The sequence below is a fragment of the Branchiostoma floridae genome, chromosome 6 (genome assembly GCF_000003815.2).
Source record: "Branchiostoma floridae strain S238N-H82 chromosome 6, Bfl_VNyyK, whole genome shotgun sequence".
Taxonomy (NCBI): domain Eukaryota; kingdom Metazoa; phylum Chordata; class Leptocardii; order Amphioxiformes; family Branchiostomatidae; genus Branchiostoma; species Branchiostoma floridae.
In genome coordinates, this window is record NC_049984.1 from 7505156 (window position 1) to 7532429 (window position 27274).

Below are 27274 nucleotides of genomic sequence, written 5' to 3' on the forward strand. Positions count from 1 at the left end.
TCAGCCAGGAGTCTGTTTTATTGTCTATATCTGTCTTTTGGAAATGATGGCCACTTTTTTTGTCTCGCCGACTGCCCGTGAAAGATAAGCCAGAAAAGGGTGTGTGTGGTGTGAAGGAAAGGAAATTGTACCCTTTGATATGATATGATAGATGCTCTTGTTAAAGATAATGATAGTGCTTTTAAACGAGATATTCTATAGGTTACTAAGATTGATTTGGAGCAGGAGCCATGTAAATGAATGTAAAATAACTTGTTATAGACAGTGGTAAAATAAGTAGGGAACAAAGGAAATTTTAAGTTTCATTTAATTTTTAAGCATGCATAATACACTGATGTACATGTGTACATGAATATCGTACAACATACTATCTTCTTTTTTTTTTTTAATTGAACTTCAGAAAAAATTGATGAAGAAAATCGTATCTTTCGCATGGTCCCCTTTTATGTTCTGTCATTGTTTTATGTTTCAGATAAAAGTATAGTATTGTCTTGTCCTTTTCCCCTTTACAACCCTTTCTGCAACTTTGGTTAGTGCCCTGTTTAGTATTTCTTTCTCTACAAATAACCCAAAGCCCCTTTACTCCTGTTACTCATGGATCAGATGTATTAAGGAGAAAGGCCCACTGGAGCACTTGTACTAACTTGTTGCTAGCAAAGCTTGTTTAAACAGGTTTCCTGACCATACAGTAAGCAGGTAACAGAGACAGGTAATGCACCAGTAATAGGACTTTGATGTGGGCTGAAGTGTTGTCCCAGGAGCAAAGTGTAAAGGTTCAGAAAACAGCCTCCACAAAAACGACCGTGGTCTGTGTTGACTTTGTTGACGGGTGGTTGACTGAGCTGTCTGGCCACTGTACAGCTGAGTACAGGCCAGTTGGAGTGTAGTATACAAAAATGCATTTAAGAACTGGATTTTCCTATATCCTTTCATTGTATTCATCAAGTACCAATTTGTTTCAAATAAAGAGAGCCTATTGAAGATTATTTTTATGTTTATCAAAGTTAACCTCAGTCTCTGATTCTGGACTAATAAAAGGACTAATTGCCATAGATGGGTCCCTCCATATAGTTGCTGGTCTCTATTACACTTCGGATACTAGAATCTGTTTGTGATTCACTGTTATCCAAAACATGTATCTTACTAGTGTTTTTCCAGGAAGGGCTATATCAAATCTGCCGTTAACAGGCAGTAGAATGAGCTGGTAGATTGGCATGTACATGTTCTTGTTGTTGATATCCGACTGAGACATCTTTGAACTTAGCAACTCCAACTTGAGTAGAGGGAAGACAAAATAAGCCCCTCCAGCGAGTTGTTTGGTTGTCCTTACTGAGTTGACCCAGACCTGTCATCAAGTGTACAGGAAACCCTCGAGGCGTTCTTAAGATGGTCAAAGTGGAAACAGGTGGGACAGGTGAGATTATAGATCTAAGGAGGGCCCTGAGAAACACTGTAGACCTCACAGGTAGTATACAGAGAGCTTAATCAATATATTTGGTGGTGACTCGCAATGCCATCTTTTGTTGTGATAATCATACAATAATCTGTACTAAGTGCTTCTAATATTTTGGTATGTTTAAGAACCCAAGACTTACATATTGTGTTTTTTGTTTGTTCGTATTTCGTATTTGATAAACCGCCTTATGGTGTAACACCGAGTGTTGCACTGAAGAGTACAAGCATATCCGGACAGATTTAACTGATCCATGCACACTGGAAAGGACCCCTACTCTTTTCGATAAGTGTGATGGGTTCTTTTGTTATAGTCACATGGGATTATAGTTGAAAGTATCATTGCTGGAACTTTAAAAAATGGAATGTTAAAAAAAACAGAAGTTGTAGATTGCTGCAAGTTTTGGACAATCTATCCATCAATAGAAGTCACCCCCACCACCCCCCAAGTTTCAGTGGTAAAGTAAGTTGGAGTTTTGAAAAGAGTACGGTGTTTCAGACCTTAAGGTTGCCTTTGAGCTGAAGATAAAATACCACATTACAGAAAATGTCCTGCTTTTTTTTACATTTTATATATTTCCTGGCAGAGTGAGATACATTTGTCCTGAGAACATGTGCCACAATGGACAAAAATCAAGCCTCCGAACGAATGAATAGATGGTTTAATCGTACATTCAGGAGATTGTGGCACGGAAATGTGTCGATCCCAAAGGGAGATGCGGCAAACATAAAAACTGTCGCCACAAATCTTGCCCTTTTCTTCCCGCAAAGATGAAATTTTCCACAAGGACAGTCTCTGAAAAGACGCCGTGGCAAAGAGGGATGGGTGGTCTTACCAAGGTTTATCGAAGTGTCTCCAGCCTTTTTCCTACTTAATACATGATGAAGTGGCGGACTTACAGACAGCAATCTTGCCACGCACAATAGTCCGCCGTTACCCAGGGAAATTTGTTCACATCAAGGAGGTGGAACGTAAATTTGGTAGGTCTCCTGCCCTTCCTGACCCTGTGAGATAGCAGTGAGCTATTGGTCTTCAGAATATACTGTCACCTCGCAAAGAAAAGGATATATAAAAACGTGAAATATGGCAGCGAGGGAGGGAAAGAAGGGCCCTTCTGCCTTAACGTGAGTATTTATGGAGGGACAAGCTTGTGTGAAATGGGTGTCACTGCAGTGACTGAACAAATAATATCTCACAACCTGTAGGAACTTGCCACGAGGTGCTGCTGCGAAATGGAGTTGTGCCATTCCGGGGGGTTTATGAAGTCCAACGAGGACAGAAGTACATCAAATTGACATGGGTCACCCGGGATGGGTGCCTCCCAGCGGCGTGTGCCTCTGTGCAGATGGAGAAGAAGGGTTTAGACACTAAGGAGCACAGCTGATGGGAAAGAAGACAAACACCCAAAACTGGCTATGCTAGATAATGAACTTAATTTTGACGCTTAAAATGTTAACATGGACCTTTGTCTGAAGGAACCCACAAAAATGGAAAAAAACAATGGTCGCAAATCTGCAAAGCTACAACAGTTTTTGCTTACGGTAAAAGTGTTTTTTCTCCTACAATATTCAACACTAACAATGGTACAGTATGACTACTGTAACAGTATTTCACATGTAGGGGCAAGTACAGAAATGTGCTTCATTTGTGATAGTTATTAATTTAAGTAAAAGAACCCAACACGCTTATCGAGAGAGAGCAGGGGTGACCTAGGCTAGTGTGCTTGGCCAAATTGCGAGCCCTAGCGAAGTTGCATTACACTACCACTAACTAGTGAAAAAACATCCGCCTTCACCTCAGTAGAGGTTGACCACTTGCCTTATTAGGTAAAGATAAATGATAGCAGAAAAGTTATATCAGCTAAAAGATCTTTATCAAGTTTGAATTCACTAATTTTAGATGTTTAAAAAAAAGTTCAATAACTCATAGTTGCTGATTCCAGCATTCGCATGCCAGCCTGGTCTCCTGGCAGGCATGTTGGCCTGAAACATATCTTGCATTGCAATGGATTTTTTTTTTAAGTGTTATGTTGACAGAGACAGACTTTATCAGTAAAATATATTTGTAGGAAGATTCTTTGTGAAATTTTCACACGGCAGCTGAAAAGAGATGGTGTCTGCATGACATGTACGTGTCACGACCGGTCCCATGCCAGACAACATGGTCCGTGGCTTCCCTCACAAAGAGAAAAGACTTTGCATGAGAAAAAAGTGGACGCCGCTATGCCTAAGCACTTTGGGCTGCCTGCGCTGGGGTGATAGTGTCATGATTCAATAATCAATAGCAGGTGAGATACTGTGAAAAATAGGTATCTTCTTTGTGACATTTACTCATTGAAAGGCAAACAGTGCTCAGGAAGACATCCCATCTCCCCGCGCATCTTGGATGCAAAGATAAATTCCTACGCCCCTTATTAATTTGCAGGAGAAATTGCGTGATATCTCCGCGCATTCATGGTTTTACCACAAAGTTTGGTGCTAATACTGAAAAATGATAGTTTGGCAGAGTTTGGGGAGTTTTCAACAAAGGTTAGAGCTTATCTTCAGCAAGCAGCAAACAGGGGCCATCAAACGGTTTTCCCCGATATGATTTTCCAGAAAACTTCTTTAAAAAGTAATCACAGAGTTTTGGAATGACTTCCTGGCTTTTGGGATGATGGAACATAAAGTATCGGCGAGACTGACAGGCCATTCCGTAATCAGTGAGAAACATTCGGAGGCGAACCTAAGCGAACACGGAGCTCGGACACTTGCCTCTGTAGAGATAAGTTGCAGCTGGGAGAATTATACGCGGGTGAAAGAAAGGTACATGACTCGGGGGTGATAAACAACAGATGTACGCGGCTCGATTTTTCCCGCGGCCTTGCATATGCAAATGCCACGCCCATTTGTCAATGGCAGATGGGGATATCGCTAGCTCTGCACCTTCAGACTCTCGCTAAGACCTGTTAATTGCACGCGAGCAGAGCGCCTAATCTCGGTATCTCAGTGAAACACACGGCAGGGCGGAACATGACGTGGCATGGCCACCTGCGTAACAGGGTGGTGCGGCGAGAGATAACATTCACGCAGTGTGAGGCCGGAGATGACTCGGGAATCTGTGCAGCTATGATACCTGTACTCGTGTACTTGAGCGACGATCTCCGTAGGACTGTCAGATTGCCGGAAAGGTAGAGCACCGGGCCGCCAGACTGGTTGAACCTCCTCTCTCTCTCTCTCAAGGCGTCCGAACTTGCGAGGCATGCTCCTTCGCCTCGACATTGCTCTGGTTGTCCTGACTGTTCGGGACACGGCTTGAGTTTAGGTCCAGTTGCTAGGCGATTCTCTGTCAGCGGAACTTGTAAAGCGATTGGAGGGCGGTCTGTGTTTCAAGCAGAGGTACAGGGAAACGCGCCGCGGGACACTGTGGTGCACGCTGCGACAATGAGCTCCTGGAAACTGTACAACAGGAGAGCGCTGAGGGGTAACGTGCAGCCATTTCTTATACTCCCTGCACCTTTCTTTTTCATTTTCCACCAAGAGACATTTCTATGCGTACGTATAGAAAGAAAATGGTCTTTTGCATGACTTAGTTTCTTTTTTGTACCGTAGAAGGAAGGCTTATTTGATGATGTCAGGAAATATTTTCTGTCTTTCATAGCAGTTCTTTCTGTATGCAACCATTGCTGGTCTTTGATACTGAGTAGTAGATTCCTGCTCGCATTTACTGTCAAGCTTGAAGCCCTGTGTAACATTGATACAATGTAAAGGTTGCTTTATTTCAATTTTATTTGATCATATCATATTTTTTTACCTGACATGCGGCCAGACTGTCCACAGGCTATTTCTAACTAAGGCCTAATCTTTGAAGTTCGGAACGGATATATCGCTTTCCACTCGCAAGTTTAGTTTATTTGTCATCACAATTTCCTTTTCAATTTGACGTTAGAATATGATAAGTGGAACACATCTATAGAAGGTTAGATATGGCGATATTGGATTTCCTTGTGCATTGTAAGAGTAACACCGATAACATGCGTTACACATGTGTCGAGTCCTGGTGACACAGTGGGGGAAAAGGGCAGATGTTCCGATGGGAAAACGCTGTACCTGCCCTTCAGAGGAAATGAATTCCATGTTTGTTTTACATGGAAACAGATGGGAGTGTTTGGGTGGACAAGTGCGGGCTGCCGGACCATCTGGGTATCCAACAGGTGCAGGGCATCCTGGTGTTTAGACAGGACTTATACCTGTGTTTTCCCTACACTTACTCCCTGGTACACCTGCTATTCTCCCAAAGCCCGCCGATTCGCAGGGCTTTTACTTTTCATCCGGTCTCCGTCGATCAATTATTTTACTTACTTTCCCGGCCGCAGCGACATCTGTTTTCTGTGTTCTCGGCTGAGGTTCAAAGCTTGTATTAACTTTTGATGGTTTGTACTTCCTTGTGGATGAATTGTAAATGCGAATGTGAATATGAATATTGATAGAATATGGTCTGGTATTGCAAGAGGCATTAATCACTGCTTAACTCTGTATACAATTTTGATAGCAGCTGTTTTATTTCCCAACATGGAGGACAACAGAGGATAACAAACATTTTAGATTGTTTTTTATTGGTGGACATTTACAAAATATTGCAGTCAAAAAAAGAGAGGACTGTGATGTTGCATTTAATATAGATGGAGGAGTTGAATTCTACTTAATGTGCATTTTGCAAAACTGTAACTGTATGTGTGTGTGTGTGTGTGCTTGCGTGTGTGTTGCCAACATAACTCAAAAAGATGTGGATGAACCTGTGCACTTCAATAGGGATTAGGAAGAGGAAGGTCACTTTAATAACATGCCACCTAGTGCCTTTGTATGGTCCTGCAACAGAACGTTTGGTTTTGATATCTCCTCTTCTGGACATGCTATAGTCTTTATTTTTTTTGTCGTAGGTAGCCCTGTAGGTGGTGTAGGTTTGAGCCCCTAGCGGATTTTTTGGAACTGCAGAGGAGATTGAGCTGAAAGGAAAAACATGATTTTGGTATTCTTTGTCTTTGATATGGTAATATGCGTATTTAGGCAAAGAATGTCTTGTTGGTTGCCATGAGGAAAACTGCACCTTACAAATGATACAATCAAAGGCCATAGGATTTTTAGGATGTTGAGCTGAGGGTTGCCTGTGTCAAACGTGCAGCAAATTGTCCATGGCAACGGCTTGAATCCAGTACCTGTTGGTGCCTACTATCTGTGGAAAGTTCTCGTTTTTGATGTCATAATCAAACCTCGCAGAAGGTTACGGAGGGGGCGAACACTGACAGATAATACGGGCTGTAAATCCAAATGTCGTGGAAGTGTCTTGTTGTGTCGGAAACAGCTCGGTTTGTCTTGCTTGGTTTCCTGGATTATTAGTGCCGACGGCGTGGCGTAATCCTTCTGAGCCAGGAACAGGTGCAGCAGTTCTGCTTGAAGAAATTTACTCTCCCATTTTCCCCACCCCCAGCTGTGATTCTTATATCAATGACACCACGCTTGGTCTTCCCCAGCTTTGTTTAAATGTTCATTTAGACATCGCAGCCATTAAACCAACGCGTACATTTTCTACCTCACTTAGGAGCTTGTATTTGAAGTTGACCAACTATCTCAGCGTCCTCCAGTTTGCCTGTCAAAACAGTTGATATCAGGAATTGTGAGCTCTTCCAGTTCAGTTGTGAATCGGTCATCTTTCTATTTTGTGTCGTGGAAGAATTTGGTGTCCTCTGTCTTTCCGAAGGTGCCAAGGAAGATGATTTTACTATAGTGATGAAGCTGATTGTGTCAAGATTTTCTTCCAACCTGTTTGTCTTGATCCTCTGCCTCAGCAGGTGTTCTGACATGTTTTCACAGCGTCGCAAATATGAAAAGAGCAGAATTGATGGCATTGCTGGCTGACGTCTCATACATTTGAAAAGCCTTGTTAACAGTCGGTTGATACTGATAGCCCGGTGCTCGTGTCGCTCCGGCTCGATGGATGCTCCTTGTGTCACTACACCATCCGGGCCCTAAAAGTGTGATTTTCTTGCCTCAAATTGCCCGTTTTTACCGCGAGATGACAGGCAATAAATGAACCTAGCCCGAAATTCCACCTTAAGAACGATCAATCCATCTGGTGAGACGCGGGGTCCCTGGGGTGCCGTGTGTGGCATTTAGATTGTGGCTGCTCCCCGGTAGCTTCACAGGGGAATTGGGAAGCGCAGAATTTTCCATAGATCAGTTTGTCCCAGGGGTGGGAGATACAGTGGTGACACCATTTATCTTGTGTCTTCACACAAGGGCTGCGCGCTCCAACTTTCATACCTGCAACTTCTCTTTTCAAGACGTGTGATGAATCCTGCTCCTCGCGATGTCAGCCGTAATCCGTAGATAATTCCGTTAATGTTTCCATATTGGAGTAGCAGCGACAGTTGGGCAGTGTCGACGATGCAGCGGTCGGATTTCGGTCAGGGTCGCAGGTTGCAGTAGCGTGGGAAGTAGCTTTTATGATATTAATCTGCAACTTTTATCGTGCATGATCCTTGTGATTTTGCCTGGGACATGGTTGTGTGACATGAAAGACAAATGCATAGAAAACAGCACAGTAATACTGATAGACCCCAATGATAGCTCTTATCTAATATTGTGTATGCACATGTCAATATGATATGGCTTGCGCGTGTTCATGTCTTTGATATCACTGATAACTTATACCTCCCAATCACATGTGACGGCGAGTCAGTCACATCTATGATTTAGTATCAGACAGGTCTTCGAAATGTGACCATTCTATCACGGTCTTTGCCTTTAGATTTACTTGTATACAGATCTCTAAGCTAAAACAGCCAAGATATATCGCAGAATGGCACATAGCATCTTACAAAACACTGCTGGCCCAGGTGTTCCAACTGATTCAGACCTGAGCAAAGTCAAGGTCTAGCCTACCATTTAGGGTGAATGTCCTGTAAAGACAGTAGCACTCCATTTTGAAAAGAATGGGGGTGTTTCAAACAGCCTCTGAGCTGTTATAGCTGAGTTAGGTGGGCAGTTGTCTGTTACTTTATGAGTCAGAGGAAATACATGTACAGTGATTTATCTATTAACTCTGGCAAGGAGGCCATATAGCTCTTGTAACAGGTGGAAATGTAACTTCAGCAACACAGAAATAATGATCTTTACAGACTTGATTTTTGTGCACAGACATTCTGAGGTAGGCTTAGCTTAGAATGTAGTTTCTCCCAAGGTGTATGATAGCCTCAGTCAAAGCTTGCAAATCATGAGTAATGCTTCATACCTAGGGCACAATTTCAGAACTTCTTTCTTTTAAAAAAGATTAAGAATACAAAAAAAGTTAACCTTATATTAGTCATAGTGTTGCTTGCCTTGGTGCTGATTGGCCATCATGTGATTCAAATCAACACTATGATAAGGTGGAAATAACGTTTATATACTGTAGACAGTGTTTATAGACATATTGATTGTATACTTTGGGTACCTGTGAACTAGATAGGAGAGTGCTGAATGGTAAGATACAAATGATAAAGGCTTAAGTCCCTTGAATCACATTTAGGTGGGAGAGAAACTTGTTGTCTTTAGATAAAGTAGTTTGATCAGTTAGTGACTGATAGCCTCTTAAATGGATACTTCGTCTGTCAACACGCAATTCTCAGTCGGCTGAATGTTCTGCCAATGTAGCAACATCAATTCTGTGCTCTCCTCTAATGAAGCCCAAGTTGTCTGTTCCCAAGTGCTACACCTGGACTTGGTACTTTGTGCAAATAGCCGTGAAATCCTCCTGGGCTTTGTTAAGGCAATATCGAGAGTCACTCCGAGAGATGTCAATCCGCCGAGTCCATCGCCTCCCAGGCAGAAGCCATCAGTCATTCTCCCTTTCCCAGCTTGGTGCAATTTCTCAACATGCAGATGAGGTGACTTGTGTGGACATGTATCGATTTTGTTTGGGAAAATTTGCCTACGCCAACTGTGAGTGGTTTTATTAGTCCCCCAGTGTGTTGGCTTTTTCGGGGAGACATCCATCAATGTGTAAAGAATGTTTTAAAAAAACTTGCTCAAAGTTGTCGAGTAGGGCTGGGTACCGGTACAGAAAATTCAGGTCCAGGTCCGGTTCAGGTCCAAAGGATCAGGTCCAGGTCCGGACCTGAACCTGGACCTGATGCAGTATGACTCATACCAATGGTACATTTCACTACATAGAAATCTGTTTGGTGGAGTATTAGACTTACACTGGCGTTTTAAAATCCTACAACGCTAACTAACCTGTACGATTGGCTGTAAAACTTGGTAGAAATTACTATTAACTCTACTCTACTTCAATCTTGTTATTTTCTTCCACCTGCAAGCGCCAAAACGTATGAATGCCTGATAAAATAATCTGTTAATTTTCTAATCGGTCCAACATCCGGTCCACCTAATTTTTTCAGGTCCGGTTTTTCTGGACCGGTCCAATAAGAATACGCTGTACCGATACCCAGCCCTATTGTCGAGTTTTTTAAAATCTAGTATATAAAGATATGGTTCATATTCCGTTGAAAGACCAGAATATATATAACGTTAGAGATATGCATTTCAACAATGACAAATTCTAGAGTTGTTAAAGTGCTATCTGACCTAATTTCGAGACACACATTTTATGATAAATTGAAATATAAAGTTACTGGTTCAACTGAAGGTTTTCATTTGAGGTTTGTATCACACGGGAGTTAGTGAACATCAAGTCGACACTTGTTGATGATGTTTTTTTGTTTGTTTTTTTATTTACTTACGGTTCACCACAATCATGGCTCGTAGAGCCACTCAATGCATTTTGGGTTACAATACTGGATTATGAGGAAAGATGTTTGTTTACCCTTGACTTCAAAAGTTTTAGATTGTACCCACAGGGAAGCAGTTCCATGTGTCAATACTCGCTGTCAGTCTACTACACTGTCAGTCTCCTACATGTCATTCGGCTGTGTTCAGAAGTAGACGTGAAGGTCCATCGGTAGAAACACCTTTCCTCACCCTCCGGTCTTCTCCAGGTGCAGAGTTCCTCCTTCATCCTTCATCTCCCCAAGTAGCTGATGAGATATCGACTTCTCCCCCCAGGTATAAATCTTGCATCGCCATAATCCATAATGCCGAGTGCGGAATCTTAAAGCGTGCGATCTCCAATAATATTAGCGTCTCGAGAGGGTTTCAGATTGTGGTTCTCAATCATCCTGCTCGCGCACATGCACCTGTGGCGGCTCGCGTACTTCCCAAAAGGCTTAGTGCATTTGCGGTCAGGTAATCCTCGGTAGCTTTAAGGCGGGGTCATAGCATTGCTAATAACCCTTCTTCATGTTCAAACTCAGACTTCTAATGAGCGTAAGCCAGTGTATAATGGACAATAGGCAGTGTTGCATAGAATCATAAATAGGTTAGCTATAATAACATTGTGCAGTACATGCTGGAGTGGAAAGAAGGAGTCATGCATATATTTCACCATCGCTCTAGTTTTCGATCAGTGTTTCTGCTCCTCTTGTCCCTAAGGGATAGGAACGTCATACTTTGAAGATGCGGCGCGTGAATCGTCCATACTGGCATCTTACCGAGGATTGCCTTCCATCTATACAAATTGATACGGAGAAGCCATCCATCCATCTTGTACCACTTTAGCCAAGGATGGCCATGCTTCTGAAGCTTAAGACACTGTGCCCGGAGGGTCCCTTAACAGCTTTCCGAAGATTGATTCTTAATCACAGAACTTTACAGTACAGTACTTCTGTGAAAGCTCCAAATCCTCACCAATTCAGGCTCTGTTCCAATGGCCCATTGCTATTCTGTCAAATTGTCAATGAAAACCATTATTTGGTTTAGAAATGAAAAATGTATTGACTTAAAGTGGAGCATTTCCCTCTTGTGACTATTGATGTACACCTTTCTTTCATAAATGCGACTGTACTGCATTTCAATATTTTACTTCCAATCCTCTGAAGCATCTGACAAAATGTCTTTGGGGAACCCTTCCTCTTTGAAAAATGAACTTGCTTGCCCTTAGTTTACATTATCCCATGCTTCATTTACCACGTGGTTGTTCCAAAGAAGGATTCTTATTGATGAATTCTAACATTGGAAGCATGGTTCGTGGAACTTTCTATGAAGCATGAACCACGTGGGACCTGTGCAGTCCCACTACATCTGAACTTTTCTCACCCAGAATAAACATGTTTCCACTGGTATATTCTACACCACTTCAAAGTCTTCACGCCACATTTGGAAAGGTTCTACCTCACTACTCGTCTGCTTATTCAGCTTTTGTAACGCGTTCTCGAGTTTGAGTTTATCATGATCCATAATATTACCTTGACAATGTAATGTTGTATTGTAGCTAGTCTTTCTGTGGTTAACAATTAACATACAAAGAATTGTATAACCGTACAAAACAACAAATTGCACACAAGAAAAATTACATAAACAGACTAGATAGTCTTCAGACTATAGACTTCAGCTGAACATTAAATTTGCCAGAGTATCCCTGTCTTTACCAGTAATATCTTCTTTTTTTTACTTCGTGCAGTCAAGTCCCTGTACTTCCTTGTGTGAATGTTGCTGGTACATAAACACACAGTGTATTTGAATCAAACTTAACAAGGCCATGCGCTATCAGCTTTTATTGTGTACCATGATGTTGCGTAGTACGTAATTGCCAGTGATTTCTTGGTAGAGCAAACGCTCCGAGGAATTGTAGGATCAAAGGATGCTACTTTCCTTCAAGGAATGATGTTACATCCCGGAGATAAGTAGTACCATTAGAAAGGACTGGCTGCACCTGTGCATGCCTCTCAGGCACACCTCCAGCAATGCCACTCAAAGAGACCCTTCAGAAGATCCCTGTCATAACCAAAGCCAGCTATTTTTGTAGCTAGAGCTAACACCTGAGGCAGTTTTCATCAAGCTGAAACTAAAGGGACAGCATTGGTGCCCATGGGATAGCAATACCAGTGGCTATGTATGGGGTTTGGGAGAGTATTTGATTTGTACATGTCTTACGTGTTGGTAGTGGATGTTCTGTTCAGCACCAGGGACAGGCTTGTATATGGTGCTGGCTGTACTGTTGTATTGATAGTTGATATTCCTCTTTCTGTATTCTGCATATTGCTAATTGATGCTGTTAGAATTTCCTTAAGTATGCATACATGTAATACATCACAAAAATACATTGCCTTCCAATAGGGTCAGATCCCTGCTGTTTTCAGTTGAATCTGTCTGTAAATCAGAATTATCTGTATTGTGAAATTTTTGGTTTCTATAGGCAGTTGTTTTTCTTTGCAATGGGAATTTGATACATTGCCAGAATGATAAATGTACAGTAATGTACAGTTTGCAAAACTGTAAAAACAAAAGGTGTTTGATATGTGTAACATATTTTTGTAACCTGCTAACCTGCATTTTATATCATATTGTTCCATGTGCTGTCCCGTGCTGTTCCATGCTGCCCTTTTTGTGCTGTCCTGTTGAATGCTGTTCCGTGCCATTCCCTGCTGTCCTGTGCTGTTACATGGCAACACATAGGTGAGTGAAGAGTTGTTATTCTTTCCTTAATAATTGATATGTTTCTTTATATAATAGGGGTGAAATGTTTTGACATCTTGAATAGCAGTATCTCTTTATATACAATATATTACAGGATATGTGCAATCAGTTTACCTACTTACCCTAGGCACTATATTATAATGCAGACATTCACACAGTGTGAGTGCATGAGCACTAAAATGTGGGCAGCTGTTTAAGTACCGTTTTCAGGGTCTTTTGCTGCACTTATTTCTGCATTGACTAAGCTCTCAAATTGGCCTGAAAATGTCAATTGCAAGAAGAATACCTGATCTCATTGCCTTTCTTCAAACCTAAATTGCACACGTCACTGCAGATAACACATGCTTCATACATAGAAGAAATCAGCAGCACACTATTCATCTGTTTCTTTTCGCATCGCTTACTCTTTCGATACTATCGAAGAAATGATGGCGACAAAGATAAATGGTTTAATAAGAGGCACAACTCCTATCTATCAGTGGTGTAATTGCAGCGCCCCTCCCAACCAATAAAGCAAACAAAAGCACAAGTCACCGGGGGTTTATCAGCCCTATTAATCCTGAAGATACATGAGACTAATCACGCTCAAGTGCCAAGAGTTGGCGTCCTCTTGGGTAGCTCGGTTCAAAGTGGGAAACAAAGACAACATTAGACACAAGGCTGTTCAGAGACATATTTGTGAGAAGATAGCTTGATTCAAAGTGGGAAACAAAGACAATATTAGAAACAAGGCTGTTCAGAACACAATTAGACATATTTGTGGAAAGGTAGCTCAGTTCAAAGTGGGAAACAAAGACAATATTAGACACAAGGTTGTTCAGAGACATATTTGAGGAAAGGTAGCTTGTTTCAAAGTGGGAAACAAAGACAATATTAGACATAAGGCCGTTCAGAACACAATTAGACATATTTATGGAAAGATAGCTATAGCTTGGTTCAAAGTGGGAAACAAAAGACAACATTAGAGACAAGGTTTTTCAGAACACAATTAGACATATTTGTGGAAGGACAGATCTGCGTATGACATAAAATCTGATTTAGCTCAAAACTGGCCTGTTTGTTATTTAGATGCTGCTGTTAAATTTTGTTGCTGGTTTTGAAAAGGGGGAAACAGTAATGTTATTTCTTGTTTTGTTTTTTTTGTTTGAGAGGTCTTAGAAATATATCTGTGCTAGTGGCTGTTGACCCACTAATGTTATGATGACTATTCTTTATATGGCTGTTGACCCACTAATGTTATGATGACTATTCTTTATGTTTCTATGCCGTTGGCAGCATGATATGACTCAAACTGCCAATACAATGGCAAGGGACTTTAATTTTGCAACATAGTCAAGAAACTTGGAGTCGGACACTGTTTTATTAATATCACTGGGATTTTAGCAAAGCACAGCTGTGGACAAACCTGCTTATGTGACACATTCGACTACCAAATTTATGTCCCGCTGGTGTATTAATCATTTCTTTATATACATACCCATGTGTAGGACTGAACACCACTGGGCAGCATTTTTTTCATGTGATATTATGTCATCAATTAATCAAAGTAATGCCCTAACCAAAATGAATGATATGAATTATTGAAACTGAATGGGAAAAGTGCTATTTTTTGCAGAATTCTTTCTTACTTCAGTCTATTAATGGCAACATCTCAGGCTTTCACACTTATTGAAAGAGCAATATAGAATTGTGATACATGCAGTTTGCTAATACTGCCAGTGTGCTATTAACTGCATACGGGTGAAACAGGCTGGAATATACCCCTGTCTGTTACACCTAAATATTTATCACATTTTGCTATAGTTTTAAAACATTTTGTTTCTTAGCTCTTAGAATTACATTTTATAAACAATTACCTGTCAGGTGTGTGAACTTTATATCAAGACGTATAGCGACTATCTTTGACATTTTTGGATGCTCATCCCAAAGGAAATGCCCTATCTAGATGTGTGTTTTAAAGACGGGTGCAATTTACATCTAAATTCTCTGATCCATCATGTGGCTGCCCTCCTCAGTGACAGGTCCGCATTCGTTTTGCAATTATCGCGGCTCGCTTTTCACCGGGATCATCGACAAATTAGCATATCTTGCAAAAAGGTATGACGGTTCCTGCCTCCGTCGTAAAATGTCATAACACATTTATTTGTGGCGTTGATTACCGATGTTTGGTTATCACAAGCTCCAGAAGTCACAGATATCAAGGTTATGAAGACAAGTTGGTTTCAGAGGTGAACTGCCGGCAAGTGATAAGATGGGGGAACTTTGTGCGAGGATTAATCCCTAAGTCCTCCAAGAGAAAAATGCATGAAGGGAACACAATTTGCATACTAATTTGACCATCAGTCATTCGCTTGCCCTTCATTGTGACAAGGTGATATCTTACACCATATGGTCGATCAATTATTCCGCTACGAAAATCCTAGATAATTGGCTAATTAGCATAGTCTGGCAGCGTTTTCTGTAGACGAAAGCGTATATGTTGACACTTGTGAAGCCAACACGTCGAGCTCTTCGTGTCAACGTTATCTCGTCTGACAAAGAGGTAAAAAGTTCAGATAAATCACACTGGCAGAAAACTACATTTTTACGACTCAGCCAAAGTTGGCGAGGAGACCTGATGGAAACAGACGTAGGCGTAATTCACCCGCTAATTTCAGATCCATCTAGCTCAGTGCCCTTCGTTGCGACATGCTGATATCATTCGCCATATGGCCACTCAATTATTCTGCTTTAAAGATCCCCTTTTCGGAGGGCTAATTGGCTGATTTACATAGTCTATTGGAATTTACAATATTTGCTGTGATGTTTCCACACTGTGGAGAAGCGATCCATCTTTCTTTAGCACATAAAGTACAGATCAGGCTGCACAGCAAGGTGATGTTGATCGGTAGTTAATGACTCAGGTGGGGGCATGTTGTGATTGGGAATAAAAATATGTCTCCCCTCCATCAATTGTTCAATAAGTTGTGACTGTTTTTTCATTGCAGTAATACGTACTTGTCAATCATAGAACAAATCTTTCAAACGATTTCTGGTGTGCCTTGCATGATTCTCATGTGACAGTAGTGCATGATATTGCCTATAGATAAAGTCATTTGCATACTTCAACAAAACGTACTATTTCATGACAGGAATATTTGGTAAAGATTATCTTCATACAAAGAAGGATTTCGTTTTTGCATGAATGAATGTGAAATGTGTTGGAAGATAAACATAAAGGTTTCTTACTGATTTGTATGAAGTAAAGTGCTTGCATACATGTCTCACTTTTCTGCTATGAATCTTATCAAACATGACAAGTAGATTTAACAAGATTTGTGTTTGGTGTGTTGGAATCTTATCTCTCAATAGCCGGGAAGCATACCTGTGTGTCAATCATGATGATAAGTTTCATGTATGCGATATACAAAGTACCACACTACTGGTATATCGAGTTATGTTCAATGATGTAACTCCTATATCTGTGGCCTCCAATTTCACTACGATGAAACAGAGATAGCTAGAAATGACAGGGAGGTAGTAATTGAATGAGATTTCATTTCTGGCTGGTTATACAACCTGCCCGATTCAAATTCAGCAGCCGAGATCGAATTATGAGCGCTTCATTGATGTAATAAAATCTAGCACCACTCGCTCATGTAAATTACGGCGGCGTCCTTCGAAAGAAATTGGTAAAGTTGTTCGAGTTAGCCCTTGAGGGGCAGTTACTATGGTAATAACAGGAACTGCCGGGAATTCTGTCAAAACAAGTTGTGTCTTCTTCTGGAATACTTCCAATCACAGAGGTTCAGTAAGGGTGGTTCAGTTATTTCTGCCATGAAAAATTCTATAAAAAGACCAAAAAAGAGGTCTTGTTTTAAGTGCGCCTGTATATGTGTGTTTGTGTCTCTGGATGATTTAGATGGTAATAACTTAAAACCCTCATCCGACCGTATGGGGTCATTTTTGACCCCAGGCGTATATTTTAATCTGCCATAGCAACATTTTTCATCAGAGAAAAAATTCATTCCATGAATTTGTTTGTATACATGTCTTACAACATCTGCCAATTTTTCACCGAGTTTTGCCCATTATTGTATAAGCTATACTTGAAAGTTTGTGTCTTGTTCGGTGGGGTCAAAAATGACCCCAGCCAATTATGAATCATTAATAACATGAATATCAAGACATTTCAATAAAATAACAAGAATTCCTCATCATTGCTATTACAGCAACAAGTTATAGTTGCTTAGATGAGTAAACACCGAATATTTTGAAAGAAATTTAGTATTTTAGTGTAAAACACAGTTTTTCCACATTCTGCATAAATTATGATAATACGCACTAATTGCTTATGCTAATGAAAGTGAAAATGTTTCAAATTAATTAAAAAACAATATATGGACAGAATGTGCAGAAGGAACCTACAAGAAAGATCTTTGCGGGAAAATAGACAAGAGTTATTGTATGTATGTGTTTAGATGGCGGAATATCGTGCATAATTAAGTAATAAATTCGTTACTTTTCACAAATATTGTATTTTTTCTTGTTAAATAACATTATTATGCTATCAGTATTATTGTATCATCGCAATTATTGTTTAGAAATTGATAAGACAAAACATTGTTTAAGTAAGTTGAGTATAGTAGATTTTCAGAGCAAATGTGGTTTCTCCTCATTTTCTGCACAAATTATGATAATGAGTAATAACTACTGACACCAAAACTTGTCAAAATACTTTTCATACATTAGTGAAACAGTAAATACGTAGAAATGACAAAATAAGCCAGCAGAAATATGACTATGAGCAAAACAAAATGGGGTCAAAAATGACCCCATACGGTCAGATTCGTCGTAAAAATGTAACGGTCGGATGAGGGTTAAGAGGCTCTGGATGGATTGTGATGATATTTGGTACATAGGTAGGTCTTAAAGGTGAAGGTCAAGTTCAATACGGGCCTTCTATTATTGGTCCTTCTCCTTATAAGTGTTGTAAAAAAAGTCAAATTCTACAGCAAAGCACTGCTATCCTGTCAATTTGAATGAGCCTGCATATTGTTTTGTGTATCCTGGTAATATGTGATGTCACAAGTTTGTCACTGTAATATGTGATGTCACAATGTCTTTAAAGTTTAGTATACCCAATTAGAGGTGAAATGTTTGCAAAGATGGTAAATTTTTTGTGTGAGGTGACTTATGTTTCATTCATAATTCATTGCATTTCCAAAGTTCTACCTGCAATTATGTTTGCTTGAGTTGTAGCAGGCTCACTACTGCCCAGGATGACTTATATATTATTATGTAGATTATTATTGTGTTAAATATTGTTCTGGTTAAAGAAATAACCTTGTACAAACAACTACATGGACCCATTCAAATGAAGAAAAACTTTAGACCCAAATAACACTTCCTGTTCCACCTGAATGTTGTTATCATTAGCAGTTACAGGTGAGATAGCTCAACAATGGACAGGTGTGTTGTGGTCTGGTCACACCTGACCACAGTGGTACCACCTGGCCCAGGTGCAACAGCACACAGGTGACAAGGCTATTGTTCATCTTCAGCCTTGTGTGCTGATCTGAGCCGGGTCGAACCACTAGCCTGTAGAAAAGGGATTGTCGTCTGGAGCATGAAAATAAATTTAAGTCACTTGTGCAAATAGTGTAGACTCTTGTTTTGGCTATATGTAGACAGAGCATGCAGATTGATAGTACAATAGGGATGAAATTGTTCACAATTTATTGGTACAGATACTGGTTATTCTAAAGTTTAAAGTTTATACCCCTACTGACACAATGGATCAGGCCATCACTGAGCACAACACAACCTAGCATTTTGAAGACAGTCAAAAGGCTGGAGGAGACAAGTCAGCCTCAGTCACTTCTCGGGAATGATTAAGTAAAGGTAAAACTCTTCTTTTTGCCTTGGATAGCATGAGTCACATTATGGCAAGTTTGATATGTATTTCTAATACAGGTATCTATATTGCCTTCAAATTCAATAGAAGATCTGTGGTCCTTAGGTTTATTTTCCTGAAATATCTTATGCATTCATAACTGCTGTGATGTTTTATTTTTGGGATGTTGCAATTTGATGTTGCTATTTGAGTCACTTTCTGACCTTTTGTCTCATTTCGTGTTATTTGGGAAATATATTCCCCCAGCAATGGCTCAGTGTGTCGGACAATTTGTCACCCGCACAAAATGCGTCAGGGCGCCAGTGGTATCAGAGTAATGTGTCCCCGATGGAACATTAGCAAACGTACCCGTAATGACTGACAAATTGTGGAGCCCCGACTATGCAGGTCCATTACGTAGTGCAGTCACTGTCATTTGTATGGAATATCAGGACACTTGTCACATCTGTGGCCATGTTGTGTGAAGGTTGACTTCCAAATCTATCGGAATAGACTCTAGGACAGTGTATCGTATGGCACTATTTTTAAATATCAATCAGGAAGTTTCATCTTCAGTTGAAAATGTTATGCTGGTGATAATTTAATGTAATAATGCGTGGTGTAGAATTTCTCCAACGATGACAAATATGACATACAAGCACTCTAGTCAACAGTTGGTCTTGCATTGTCTTACATGTATTTTTTTATTGTTGTGAGAAGATAAAAATGAACCTGTTGCAGGATAGAGGGTCTCCCCAAGCCAGTAATACCTTCTACTATTCCTTACCATTATTGACCTTTTGAGCATAGAAGGTAGCATTCATCCAAAAGGAATAATGCTTTGACACATGCTCATTTATATCTGCACATAGTAATGATACTGTCCACTTCCATTTGTCTCCTATAGCAGGTAGCACGACCTTTTGTTCGCGTGACCTTGGTAGTAGTTGTCCCCAAAGCACCTGGCATTAGATTTTATATTGGTGTGTCAGAAGGGAGGGGGGGGGCAGTGGAGCTGAATCAGTAGGGCTGGGGAAGGTCTTGTGGAACACTGTTTCAAATAAGCGAAAATTGGTTGGTAGGCAGAACATTTGCTAAACAGGTTTATTTATGCCTATATCATAAATATAATCACATATCACAGAATTACGTTCAACTGTACTGTAGAAATCGCTGTGATACTACACTATTTAGGAGATGAATCTTTCGACAAATTGATAGGCTTCATTTAATAGTGGGCAACTAGCTACTGTACAATCTTAACATCAGTCACTGCTTACAGAATAATATGTAATTGATCACATCGGGCCATTGCCATAAACCTCTTCCCCTGAAATCATATTCGGTTTAAATGTCTACATTGGAGCCAAACAGAACATAAGTTGTGATTGAGGAAAAGGCAATACCCAAATCATGTCGGACACACCGGCTGGCGTACTTTCGGATGAGTCACGACCTAGATGCCACGTGATGGCGGTAATGGATCGCTTGCAGGTATCTCCAACTTTGTCCATTTGCGGCGGAGGGGCTATCTGCTCATCAAGTCTATTACACACACAGCTCTGACAGCGCCAGCTGAGCCGTGCATTTAGGGCACGGCAAAGATAATGCCACAGGTTTCATCAACTCATGTCTCACTGATCATGTTAACAGCCAATGGGAATGGTGGGCTGGATTGGAATAAGTTTAGTTTAACAGATGTCAAAATAATGTCGCAACTGTCACATTGATGAGTGCATTAGAAAATCATATTTCATAATTTTTTTTAACTGTATTCCAAAGACATTTCTGTTGCAGTGTTTTAAAAGATGCTATAGTATTGACTGCAAAGTTAATACAAAACCTGTAGGAAAAAGAGGATCATTTAAGCTTAAGTCGGTACCAAATGTTGACATAAAGTGAGATTTTTCCAGCCTTGACTGTGACCCCAAAAAAATGTCTTAATATCAATTGTTACTGTCATGAACCAGCAATTTGGTTTGGTATAGCCAAGAGTTCAAGGGTGTTTATGCATTTATACAGAGGAACTTTTACACTGGGAGGGAAGGTTCTTGTTTGCTAACAATAATCGCCTGCACTGTAACAGTAGACTTGTGTGTCAGCCCAGGTGTACCAGTACAGGTATCAGGTGGGAGTGGTTCTGTAATAGGTGTGATGTTGGAGGTACATGTTACTAACAGTCAGGACAGGTGATGATATTAATCAGGGTTCGAAATACACATACTTAACTTGCAATTTGCACATGATTTTTGAGATTATGCATGTAAAATTATTCTGAACTTGCAACCTTGCATGTTGAAAATACCTGGCCTATTGGAAAAATACTTGAATTTTGTCTCTTAGACAAAAAGACAAATGGATGTGAGACTTTATCCTTTCTTGTTTTTGCCAGTAACTTTCTCTGGTAACTTTACTAGATGTAATGAAATAACCCCTCTCCATCAACGTGCCCCACCAACTCAGGATCTCTCTTAAAAATCTCTCTCCTGACCACAATGTACTGATGACAGGTAGTACAGATATGAGACAGATATCAGTGAATGGGTGTCTGATAGATATGTCAACGTCCTACACTGAAACAGAATGCCTTTCTTCTTACCATACACAGAAATAAACTATATATAGATTTCATCTTTTATCTCAATGTTCATCAGCACACTTCTTATGCCCTATTATTCATGCCCTATTCATATTCCTATGATAGTCAACATATCTATCCAGGTACCCAGTATTTGTAAAAAGGGTAAAGTTTCATCATGATAACTTGCAGCAGCATTGGTAATGTACAGTATGATGAAGATGGATTCAAAGCCAGTCTTTGAAAATCAGGAAAATTTTGTAATTAATGGTAATGTTTATGAATGCTGTTGCCTTTGATAAGAACACCAAGAAAAGTTACACTATTTCCACTTACCAATACTGAATGAATCAAAAGCAGGAAAAAAAGGACACCTGTTAGCTTAGCCTCGTTCGCAGACTTCTAGCAGTGCCAGTAGATTTTATTTTATGGAAGGAGCGCAGGCTTTGGCAGATTTTTAGCATTGGCTAAGTTACCATAATGTCCTGAAACTCCCCCTCCCAACATCAGAGAACCCTAGCCAATATTGAAAATTCAAATCAGCACTGCCCCCATAAAATACAAGCCAGTGCTTGTAGATGTCTGTGAAGGAGGCTACTCATGGCTTATACATCTACATGTATGTGGCCCTTATCGTTTTTTATATTTGTGGTTTTTCACCGTCAAATTTTGAGCCGTATCTGTCAGATAATCTCCTGTGAATGATCACCTGTGGTTTTTACCCAGGTGTGCGTGATTGCATGGCAGGTGCACAGTCAAAGGCAATAACATCGCTATCGCTCCCAGGAGAAATAATTCCGCTAATGTGACTTTCCCATATACAGCAATCATTTAAACATGAAGTTGTATGGTTTCTTGCATCGCATACTTTCGTTATCATGGTGTTTAAAAGTTGATATCTGGAAAAGCTTTGGGACTGTTGTGTTGTCACATTTTGAATTTTGTAAAATTACTTTGTAGTCTTATTTCCTGTTGATATTCAAGTATGTGGACGAACATTTCCCATTGTTGACCACCATACCAACAAAGTGCTGTTATGACTTTTGTTGAATGGGAAATCTGGAAAAGCTTGGGGTATTTGGCATTATGACTTTCTATTTTGTAAACTTACTATCCATATTAACAATCGGATAGATTAAGATTTCTCATCGTTGACCAACATACATACTGTATAGCTGGCAATTCTGAACTATGTCAAAAAGTGGGCTTTCCTTTCTAAGCTTTCCCACTTTTTTATTGAGCCACCCTACCGTGATGCATGTACGAGAGATATCTGCGTCATAAAATATCACCCATATGTCGCACAGTTTCCTCCTCATTTCATAACTTCTCCACTGGTGTTGATGAAGTCGCTGCTGCAGGTGTGCAGACAGTCCTCCTAGGTAGGGATGCAATTTGGTAAAGTGTCATTATGTTGCTGAGGGAGGCTGTGCCGTCTGACGTGCCCCCATCTCGGCGGACCCTGCTGTATGATGAACCACCTGCCTCCCTCCCTGTCAGCCTCTGTCTCTGTCAGGGCACTGCTGGTAATCAGATCACACCGTGTGAGTCACAGTCTGGTCTTCTGTGAGAAAGGAGTAGAAACAGGCAGAAACAATATATACAAATATCCTGACTCGCGGTATCCGAACCTGCGCCGATCCCAGGCCGCCAGCTGACAAACCGAACTCAGACACCATACCGTTCGGCCAAAAGGCTTAAAGCCATTTGGCATGGTCAGTTTAGCAGTCCTTGAACGTCACTGTTACACTTCTCTCAACATAAGGTCATAACATGTGAGGGTTTTCCTTAGTGGAGACGACTTTTCCCCTTTAACATTCAGATAGATTCTTATATATACCACTTGTACGTGATCAGCTGGAATCGTAGGACGAGACATCAGTTATAGCTTCACAGGTGGCTGCTGGATATTTTGGAATGACCTTATGGGCTAATAGGTCAAAGGTTAGAATAGAGTCAGCTTCAGATTTAGAATGATACACATTTTTCTGTCTTAGTGATGTTCAAAGAAAAAAGACATAGGAAAGCCGACAGTATGGTTTGAACCCATCTTTATCATATATACCAGGTCCTATGTAAAATATCTATATATGGGAACAACTGATGATAAACCAGGTAGTGAGTGTGATGTGAGTGTGTGATACCTCTGTAGCTCTGTAGCACAGAGAACTCCATATCCAATTTTCTTTCTGTGGTATCCTCCATTGGATCTACCTTTCTCTTTTTGTCTTTGCCACATTCCTTTAAAAATCAACAAAAATTAACAAAAAATAAGTTCTATCAGTTTTATAGGTTTTGCCTAGAAATTCATGCCAGCTTGTCATTAGATCTCAGTGAGTCCAGCACCATCCATACTTGTCATCTACCTTTATGGGTCCATTGACTCTATTGGACATTGTTGATGTTGATCCCATGTAGCCTATTCTTTGGGGTGTTAGCCAATTTTCTACCCGAGGAAACTCAGGAGGTCAGCTTGTCCGTACTGAAATAAGGTCACCAAAAATGGTAAACCTGTACTGTCGGAAAGAAAATTGGAATCAGTGATTGGCCGATTTGTGTCCATTTTCATGTCAGTCCTGACGACTATCGCGGCCTTACCGCAGTGATTCTGGAGTGTTTCTATCTACCTCTATCTTGATAAGGGAATGTGTAAAACTGCCAACAAAAATGGCCACCAATTTTCCACTTGGATAGACTCTGTGTTCCTTTAAGTGGCACAAATGTGAAAAGTACAGTCTGTAGCTGGTCGTTGCAGTTCTATACAAAACTTGAGATAGCTTGAGAAATGGGGCATTTATGGTCTGGTGATTTCACTGATTTGTGAATGACGTTTTTCCATTGATTCTGTATTTGCAAGGTATATTTCAGCATATATCATCGATGTGAAAAGGTATTCCTTGTTAGTAAACTATTCTTGTCTTCACCTTACATACAGTTGGTCAACAAAAGAGTTTCTAATTTATTCATGATATAAAATTGAAAACATCATATCAGCAATCCCAAATATACAATGTAGGATACCGCTACTTGTAAAAAATAAATTTATACTCGATCCCTTGCCATACCAATTCCTTTGACAGGTGCGAAGTATAGGCCCAATTTTCTAGGTGAGAGGATTTTTATGTTGTAGATGAGTGTTTTCAATGATGACCTTTGGCTTACATGGATGTGAATAAAATCATGTGATTGTGACAGGAACCGCCACCTGTTCTCTAAGTCTAACATTTACCCTAGGAGAGGGAATGGGGTATCTAATTCAAAGTATGAGCTGTATCCTTTAAAACTGCAGAACTTCCTTCTTACTACCAAACAAGGGTTAAGTGTCAAGAGCTCTGGCAAGATTTGGAGGGGTTCTGATGTTTGCGTGGGATGGCAAAGGCAACTTGTATCACAAGGCTGCATCGTCCTGCAGTTCTAGGGAAAGTTGATAGCTGGCATCACTATTTTTTCTTGGGGGACGTCTTTGTCTTCGGAATGTGACCTGGGCTTCAAAAGATGTTGCAGGGGTGAAAAGGTTCAAGTTTCATATGGAAATAGTTTAGACGGATATTGATCTTTTTACGTTTGGATTTTCGTTCCTCAATGCCGTGTTCTTCCTTGTGGGCTTGCACAGGTGTTATCTAATTTCACAGATGGCCAAGTTTAATTACAGGTTGTTAAGAGGTCACAGAATGACCTTACAGTTGGTCATACAGGGTGTTAACAATGAAATATTGAGCTGCTGCCGAGTTCTGTGACTGAAAAACCAACAGGCACAGGTTGGGTCCGATTTCTCTCACCAGGGCAAATACATAGTCTCTACCAGACTCACTGCGATGGCTGTTATAGGGAGAATAATTTGTCAGGGGATTTTTTTCTGCCAGAGGGTTTGGCCAGATGCATACTAACCTTAGCATGGACTGAATCCCCCAGACCGTTTCATGATTATTTTTTATTTTTTGCTGAATTCTGCCAAACCCCTAGGAAGGCCTGGAGGAGGCTATCAGATACTGCAGGTAGCTAATTCATGAGTTTTGAGGGTATTCAGATCCACAATTGGCCGATAAACATCATGTATGTTGCAGGCACTCTCCCTGCAGACATGTTTATTTCATGATGAAAATATCCATCCAAAAATAAAATGAAATGAAAGAATGAAATACTCCATATTATATAGGATGTTTTCAATTTCGCAGACAAGCCTTTGCTTTGGGCCCCCTAGCGGCTTGCTAAGGTACTGCAGTGGAACTTCAAGTTTTGATATCTTGTGTTTTGGACATGCTGTGTTCGTGATTTTGACTTTGCTAACTTCTACATTGAATGCATATAGCTTTTCTAGTACATTTTTGTATTCTGTTTTTCCAAAACTTTGTGTGCATTTGGGTACAAAGCTCTGAGATTTAAGAAAAAAGGTGAAAGGATTTGATTGCATAGATTTTCAAAAGAAAGATGAGAAGCTTGGAGTTTAGTTTTCAAACACTTTAACCAGCAACTGCACTACATGTATTTCCACCATGTTAAGGGGCAATGCCCATTGTTGTTTGAGCAGGGCCACAGGTGCAGGTACCTGTGATATGCTGGCTACCAGGAAAGTGGAAGTGTTGTTGTGGCCTCAGGCAAGTTTCACCATAGGGATACTAATAATCCCCTGGTGTATATCCCATCAGCCTGTAACACCCTAGCAGGTGGAAAAGTCAGTAATTATTGTAACAAGGCTTAACACTACCTCTACCACGCTCTTTCGGGCTGTACCAGGATTCACAGTGGATGTGAGCGAAATGTCACGGATTTCACCTTTTCACAGCGCAGTTTCTTTGGACAGGACCAAAGTGATGATGTTGCTTGGTGAGGAGAAGTCTTAGCCGCAGGCGGCCAGACTCGTGATAATCTGTAGCTCCGAGTTCATCCTGCTTTTCCTGATGGTGTAAACATGGGAGGATATAAAGGCTACAGTGTTAGCCAGACATATCACCTGACCTTTCTGAGAAACGAGCTGTAATACTACACCATCCCACTGGAAGATTTGGAAAGTTTTGCAATGTTGTAAAGTGTGGTGAAGTTTACTTTTATAGTAGTGTTATAAAAATGTGGCAAGTGCGCGAAATTTTAAACTGGACGGTATCAAATATATGTTGACTAAATGAACGAATCAAATAAATTGATCAAGATAGAAAATGTAGATATCTTTTATGAAAGTGCCTTTTTTTGCAACAAATCAGAACAGTTCTGAATACCTGCATGAAGATCAAAATAAGACAGTGTAAAAAAAGGAATATATATAGCTACCTCATTTGAAAACTGCTTTTAAGACACAGCAGACTAAGAATGTAGCGATTCTCTATAGAACCGCTATCTCAATCTTTCTGCTTCCTTGCGTGGTTAGCAATTGAAAAGATTGAACCAGCAGTTACAACAGAGGATGGTAGAGAAAGACTGAAGATCAGATAGAGCAGATGTTTTAGACGAATCAGCAACTATGATATGTAAATCCCTGTAAAACCAACAGGTTTATAGCCTGTGGCTGTATGCCAACATGACTACCTGGGGGGTCCGGTCGCCCCTGTCCGTTCTCATTACACAGTTTTGAGTAACAAGAAAATGAAGCGAAGACACGCTGAGCTCCAGACCACATGATTTTCTGCCCTCCAGGCCCTCTCTGCAGTGCAGGTGTGATCAGTATGATTAAATCAGTGCATAATGAGGGATCATATGGCCCTCTGTGGTGGCTATTAATGTACAGCCACTCTCAGATCAAATCAGCAGCAGCTAAGTATCTCCTCGGGCAACTTGGACTCTTTCATCAGCTGATTTTAAAGACTAAAAATAGAAACCAATATCTT

At 40.4% G+C, this 27274-nt stretch overlaps 1 protein-coding gene across 13 annotated transcripts in view; it reads left to right on the top strand.

Annotated features, from left to right (window-relative positions):
- The window catches only part of LOC118417968 (protein CBFA2T1-like), a 181432-nt gene that overhangs the window by 112296 nt on the left and 41862 nt on the right, over positions 1-27274 (top strand). The window contains exon 1 of one of the 13 annotated variants that reach the window (XM_035823753.1): positions 12861-12981. The exons of 10 other annotated variants lie outside the window; for them this stretch is intronic. The gene's annotated coding sequence lies outside the window, so the exon portion shown is untranslated. Of the gene's footprint in view, positions 1-12860; positions 12982-18686; positions 18886-27274 lie in introns of those variants that run through there. 2 more of the 13 variants (XM_035823750.1, XM_035823749.1) reach the window with 2 other exon arrangements.